Below are 7,673 nucleotides of genomic sequence, written 5' to 3'. Positions count from 1 at the left end.
CTATTATTGTTGTCTGCACTTTGAAAGTGAGAAAACTGACTCTCAAAATGTTTTAGTAAATTATACAGTACCACCCAAGTATAATGAAATAGTACTATGTCTCAACCTAGGACCTATGTGTATGCAGGTGATGTTCAGTGGAGTGTTTTTATATGTGTTAGATCTATTTAATTTATTGCATTGTTTGGTTAAGTCCCCTATTTTCTTCTTTATCTTCTCTCTGGATGTACTATCCATTATTGAGAATGGGGTATTGGTGTCTCCAATTATGATAGCAGGACTATATGTCTCTTCAATTCTGTTAGTTTTGCTAATATATTTGATGGCATGATATATAGTATCATGCTTCAGGTATCTTATTTGTATCTAACATCAATTTGAACTTGTTTTATGAATAGAATCTCAAAGCAAATTTATGAGTATGAGAATATTTGCCTCATAGTGTTAATCTCTTGATTTGTGCTAACTATTCTAAAACTAAATTGAATTAACTAAAATTAGATTAATCAGGCATGATTCAACAATATTCTGGTTGTTTTGAAAAATCAAGTAGAACCTCAAATCCCAAAGTTTTCTAACACTGATTTTTAAAAAAATAATATTTTACAAACATGGTGCCTTAAAAGTTCTAAAATGTATTATATTAGCAAACACCACATCTCTCTTTTTCTGTAATTTGTGAAAAATTTTCTTTGTTTATATACACTTGTAGAACAACAGTACGTTTCAATAGAACAATTATTCAGTCTCTATTCTAAGGACATACTAATATTAAAACACATTTAAATACCATTACTTCAGAAAATACATTGCTCTTGCTCTATAATAACTTCTAAAATATATCTGCTGTTGGGTAAATTATTATGTGATTATACTTCTCTTCAGACATGATTAAGCTATAAAATATATCACCAGAATAATATTCCTCTCTCAATTTTATCCAAAAGCCTCTTAATATGACTGTATAATCCATGGTAATTTTTGAATCATGTTGTGAACCCTACTGCAATCCTCATATGCACTGTTCTCAATTTAATAAATGTTAAGCTTGACAGCCAGAACTGCATGTGAATAAGTCAGTTCTATGAATGAACGTTTTAATTATTGGCTTTACTCATACACATCCATGAAGTTAATAAAGTACTCTACTTGTCATCAAGTCTGTTAACAAGAGAGAGAAACTCAATGAGAGAGATATTTCATTTCACAATTAAGAGCTAACTTCCCTGTGTACCACAGATACATTTTTATACATCTCAATTAAAGTTTTTCAGAGATGAGAATTAAATAAGTAAGCTAGTATCCCAATTAAGAATATAATTTTGCAGATTTAATACTACTTATGTTTTAATTTGTGTTTAATTGACAGCCACTAAAATAATGCAATACATTTCTTATCATCAAGGAAAGAGAAAATGTTGTGTTTTCTCTGTAACTCTGCAGTAGTAATTTTGAATTCTGAACACTTAAGAGGAAAAAGCTTTAAAGGCGCCCTCATCAATTGAACTATTAATAGTTAACAGCTGCCTGTTCTGCAACCAGCTCCCAGAGGATTAACTAATACAGTGCAGCATAATTAACATATATCTCAATTTTCCCTACTTCTGTATTTCACCTGTCTTAAAAAGAGTTTATTCTGATAATTTTTTAATGTGTTTGTTTGTTTGTTTCCCTTTGCTTATGATATCAGAAGTCCTAGTTCTAAAATATATTGAGAATTGATTACATATATTGACTTTTGTAAAACTACTCTCAAGAGCACAAGTGGGTTTGGCTATTTGGTTTGACATAAGGATTTTAACATGATATTCAACTAAACAAAAGCAAAATCTATATTGAAAACTTTAATCACAATTTCAGGAATATAGTAAGTGCTTTGTCATCTTTCTTGCCTCCAGAGTAACTATAAAAAACAAAAAACAAAACACAAAAAGGACTGCTAAGAGAAAAAGAGAAGCATGAGAAAAATGTATATCTGTGATTCCTTAATTTTTCTCTCACTTTAACTGGCTATGAGATGGGTAAAGGTACAAAGACACTCCAGGGAGAAAAAGGTGCAATTAAATTATATTTAAACTTTTCGGGCCATAGTCTCTAGTACATATGATCCTGGTGGGTGTGAGGTAATCATAAGGGTCCCTATAAGAGGGAAGCAGGACAAAAGAGACCATAGCAGATGCGATGATGGAAGCAAGAGTTTGCAGTTATCATCAGTCAAGAAATGCAAGTGTCTTCTAGAAGTTAAAAAAAAAAAGCAAAAAAATGGATTCTCCCTTCAGGGTCTCCAGAAGGAAGCATCCCTGATGATACATTGCTTTTAGCCCTGTTCAGCTCATTTTAGACATTTTCTTTATTAAGACCTCAGGAGATTAAACTTGTGCTATTTTTAGACACTGAATTTGTGGAAATTTGTTACAGTAGCAACAAGAAAACTAGTACACTGGCACTTACTAGATGTTTCCTGACTCCTCATGTAGACCATGATGCCCACGAGGAGAAAACATTCGGGGAGGTTGATTAAAACCCTCGAATTAGATAATGCCGATGGAAACTTTTTTTTTTCAGAAAAATACCAGAATTTGGCCTTAAAAATATACACATTCAATTAAATGTCCCCACTACCACATATAAAAATTTCAAAGCATAATGAGTTATTTATTTTTTTAAAAAAATAATTATTCTGGTGAACAATATCAAAAGAACTGTGAAGTAATTTTGGTATAAATTATTAGAGAAAATATTAAAAACTGATAAGGAAAAACATGTCATGAGAAGATATTGATCGAATCCAGAAAAGGAATATGAAGAAAGTTGTTAAGCAGCATGTATAGAATTCATTTTCTCCTTTTACTGTGGAATGAACCTGGCAAACAAACAAACAACCTAATTTATTTGAGTGTGAATTCTTTCAAATATTTGTGCCCAACAATAGATGGAAGAGAAGAAATGTGTGACAGGTCTCTGGTTGAAAACACATCATACATGTCTATAAAATTAACGTGTTGAAATAAGAAAACAAGAAACACACGTAGCTTCAACAGTCATCCTGTGAACTCCATGCTTCTGGTTCCATAAAAGTTTCAGATAAAATGTTTTTATACCTTAATGCATACCTAATACTATTACAGGGAACTCTATTTGACCACGCAGTACAAAGCAGAAACAAGATTAATTTTCTAAAAAAAGACAAAACTAAACTAATTTTAGTTCTATCGGCAGCACCACCCCTAATGGTAATATAAGGGTTAACAAATTTTCTCTCTCTAAATTAATTTGTTATATTACCTTCTATTGATCTTTTCTAATGCAAATATATTGCTGGCAAAATACATTGGAGATTTGCTTGACCTCTTTATTGTTGTAGGATGTGGCAATTAATTTTTTTTATTGAAATTCCAATTAGCTTTCTGCTCTTACAATGTTTTACCTAAATCCTCCTTTAAAGTTTCCCTAAGGTTACCGGAAAAAGATCATCTAAGCATGACTGTACTAAAAGGTAGAAGTAAGGAATGCATTAGTTACGTTGTGTACAAAATTGAGGTTACTCTAGGTTAAATGAATCTGATTCCTTGAAGAGATAAAGATGCTTTAAATCATGAAGAATTAATCAGAAAATTCTAATTGAAAAACAGGACCACAGTAGTCTATTATAAAAGGGGAGAAAGTGTCAAATTAGCACAACAGAGCAGGGAAATCTGAAAGAAATTTTGCAGATTGTTGCCATCATGACCCTTGTAAAAGTGTTGCTAAAGAGAGAAAAACAAAGGAAAAAAAACCCTAAGGAAGCAGACTTCATGATTAGGACCACCCAAGGAGAGTCTCTAAGAAAAGAAAATTGAGTTCCATAATTGGAGGTGGTCTGCATGTAAAATTTTCAGATGTGCCTGCAGACACTAAGTGCTGAGTCTGAGTAATTACCAAAGGGAAACTGAGAGAAAGGTTAGAGGATGATATTACAAACACCAGGACAATGAGTTGATAGACAAAAGCTTTCAAGTGTAGCTCCATGACGATCCCAGCTAGTACCAACCATTCAGGTTAAAAATCTAAAACTACATGAAAAAGTTATCGTCTTTCTACTACTGATCTACCTAGCATTTACTGACCCTGAATAAAAGAAGGATGAGAGAGTGGCTGGAAAGTAAGATAAAGGTAGAACAATCAGAAAATGTCCCTGGCATGAACAAATAAAACCCTACTACATTCAGCGAAACGGAATGTTGCAACCCACTGAGGTCGTTCAGCTGGATATGGGAAGAGTCTCAGTTTTTCAAACACCTCAATCTCTTAGCTCACAGGACTTGAAAAAGAGAAGAGAGAGAAGAGGTGTGGACTGTGAAACCAAGGGGAATCCTTTTTCATACCTAAATCTCTACCTTGGGGTTCCAAATAATACAAAGTGAGAGATGGAAATTGGATTAAATTGTAACTTTGAATTGAGATTTCATGCATTTTATATTTCTAAATATACAAATACTAGGCAAGTGTTGTTTGTAGTGAACATCATTAACAGTTTATCATTTAAACATTTACTTTTACAGAGGAAAAAATCTGACATAATTTAGGTTTTTTGTGGACAACGGGTCTTTAATGATTCATTTGTATCTCTTCTTCTCATACAAGGTATATAGAAGTTGTGGCAAGACAAAAATTGTGTACTTTGGGCAAGACTGCATATTAATCTTAGATATGATTCAAACATCAAACTGTATCTTACAAAAACATTAATATCTCACAGCAGTCAGGTATTTGCCATTGTCACTGAAGAATTAGGTGACAACATATTTCTATATGTGATCAATACATTTAGCTGATTTTTTGCATATTTTTAATTCATGCCAGTTTTATTTTAATCTTGAAAATTTTCTGAAGTCCTCAGTTTCTTTCTTTTCTAAGTACAAATCAACACTTACTTTAATTGAGCATAGTTTAAGGCTGCCATATAACTCATGTAATATTTGTAGCTCTCTAAAACTGTTAAGCTGAGCTTAATAATAAAAACATTCATCAGGAAAAATCTGTACACCTTATACAAAAATTAATTCAAGATGGATTAGAGACTTAAATGTTAGACCTAACACCATAAAAACCCTAGAAGAAAACTTAGGCAATACCATTCAGGACATAGGCATGGGCAAGGACTTTGTGTCTAAAACACCAAAAGCAAATTTAAATAGAAAATGTCATGACCTAGAAGATAACCTAGCTCTTCTTCTTCTTCTTTTTTTTTTTTAATTGCAAATCATCACCATATAATTCTCATTTCACTTTGGGTAGATAGAATACAGCCTAGTAATGAGAGTTGTCTTATGAATTTATTAAGTCATGGCTTTAGAAATAAGTCATAAGTTCCCTGTATTTAGAGTTTGTAATAAGATCTCCTTAAAAACTGAAGCATAACACATAGTACTAGAACTTGTGAAGACATCTCCATTTATTCTCATGGGAGCTTCCCGTTCACGCCCATGGGAGGATAGGGAAACTTACCATGTAGTATAAAAAGATTTACCTGTATTCATGCCAGAGTCCTAAGAAAACAGAAACAGAACTTTGTGCAGTGTTATATGGTAAAGGTCTAAATCAAAAAAAAAAAAAAAAAAAAAAAAGAGTTGATTGAACAGTCTCTGGCGGGTTAAATTATTGATTGTTGATTCAAAAGCAAATAAACTCAACCTAGTGTAATAGCAAGTATTCTAAGAGTAAGAAATTAAGTTGTTAACATTCTTGATAAAAAAGGAAATGAGTTATTGATAAATACTTATTTTCCTCCGTCCTCATTCTTATCGTAATTGCTATGGAATGAGACAGCGTGTCTCTCAACTTGAGAACCTTGCAATCCAGAAGTAAGACTACATACAAAAACAAAATGCACACAAATGAAAACAAACTTACACATGAATTACTCTGCAGATTTAAGTGTAATACAATTTAGGCCACAAAAATAATTGGCCAGAAATATTTCAAGTAATTTTTTTTTCTAGGAATGTAACTGGAATGGTTACATGTAGGAAATAGCATATAACATTTTTAAAAATTCAGAGAAATGATTTGAAACAAAATTTTACACTTAGGAAAAATATTACTGATGATGTTTAGATTACAATAAAGGACAAAGATAATTTATTGCTTAAAACCCAGTATTGAAGGATATTGAATCTTAAGGGTGATTAACATAGCTGGCTAGGAAGAAGCATTAACATCATGAATTAAAATTTTTTCGAGGCAGCTGGAAGTCACTCTAGAATTCCAAAAGAAGAATGACAGTTGATATATAAACACTTACATGCACAAGCCAAGAGGGTGCTATCACACTTTTCCCCTAGTCCACCCTGCAGGAGCGGTTTTTAAGTCTTGGGTTACAGTATCCTACAATTTTGAGACTCCCTCCCAATAAAAATTGAGCTCTCTGTGCAGCCAAGGGACCTAGGGTCCATCAGTAACAGGACCACGTCTCAGGACTAAATAGAAAACCAAAGGAAGGCATGAAGGATGAAGGTCTACATGTAGTGCTCTTCAATAAACCTTTACAAACGATTAGAAAGAATACCACAAAGAAACTATTAACCTAAAGGTGTTTGATTTCACAGAGTAAAATCTTTTTGAGAAGATCACTACTATTACACAGACTCAGGTGAACACAGATCTGACTGCATGTCCCCCAAAATATTGTCACAGAGATGTCTCATTCTGAATGTCACAGTGGGTTAGAGAACACGCCTCCAGGTATGTCAACAGAGATACTTTACCTTTCCCCACCGCGGTAGTACAATGCAGTCAGTCGATCTCATCTTCATGAGACTCCAGATCTACAGCCATCATTTCTAAAACAAATGCAAACAAAGGTATATTTTGAAGTGAGCAGAGGAGCTTTCTCTATGTGGGGTAGCGTGCCTGGGAAACCTGATGTTGTTTGTGTAGAAGGCTCACAAAGTACCTGTAAATAATTCTGATCAAGACTCTGAAAATTTAATCGGAAGAGAATTTTAATTCGCCATCGAGAATTCATTCATTTTGATGGTTCAAATGATGAAATGGGAAGACTAAGGAAATTTTCCATTTTTGCAGAAAAAGTGTTCTGTGTTAATGGAGCTGGAGGAAACCACATGGGCTCTGGTCAGCTGCATCAGTTCTTAAATGCCAGAGGATGTGCAGATGTTTTCCAGATGTTCTTTAATATGGATCGACAATGAGCACAAAAGTAGTTGAAAATACTTTGTCACTGTTGACGTTTTGATTTTGTTTTCCCACTCTTTCTTGAAAGAGTGAGTAATTTTATTTTATTTTATTTTCATTCTAGAACGTTGGGGAAGGGGCAGGCAAGAAAAGTAGTATAACTGAAATGCATCTGTTAGAAATACGTCATGATTGAAAGCAGAACCGAGTTTCAACTTATAACCCTAAAATTGTTGGACATTTCTCGACATATAAACTATGCATTTTGAAAGAGAATTAATTATTTGTGAAGGTAATGGTGGTGGTCCATTTTGCCACTCTGCTTCTCCCTTCCCTGCCTCCACTAAAGAACCTAGAAAAGCTAACTGCTCCCCTTGCAGCCTCTGTTGCAACTACGAATGGCTTTGGAAACACAGCTTTGGCTTCAGGATTTCTGAGAAAACTTTTTCTTCCTCATTACAGTTATAGATGCAGTTAGGTCATCTCTTCTTCCTCTGTCT

General features: G+C 33.5%; 1 pseudogene; it reads left to right on the top strand.

Moving 5' to 3' along the window:
- Nucleotides 1-6,482: 6,482 nt before the first annotated feature.
- On the top strand, nt 6,483-7,190 carry LOC126954371 (RWD domain-containing protein 2B-like; annotated as a pseudogene).
- Nucleotides 7,191-7,673: the final 483 nt, after the last annotated feature.

Source organism: Macaca thibetana, chromosome 5 (assembly GCF_024542745.1).
Source record: "Macaca thibetana thibetana isolate TM-01 chromosome 5, ASM2454274v1, whole genome shotgun sequence".
In the NCBI taxonomy this organism is placed as follows: Eukaryota; Metazoa; Chordata; class Mammalia; order Primates; family Cercopithecidae; genus Macaca; species Macaca thibetana.
This window is presented reverse-complemented; position numbering and strand designations above follow the sequence as displayed.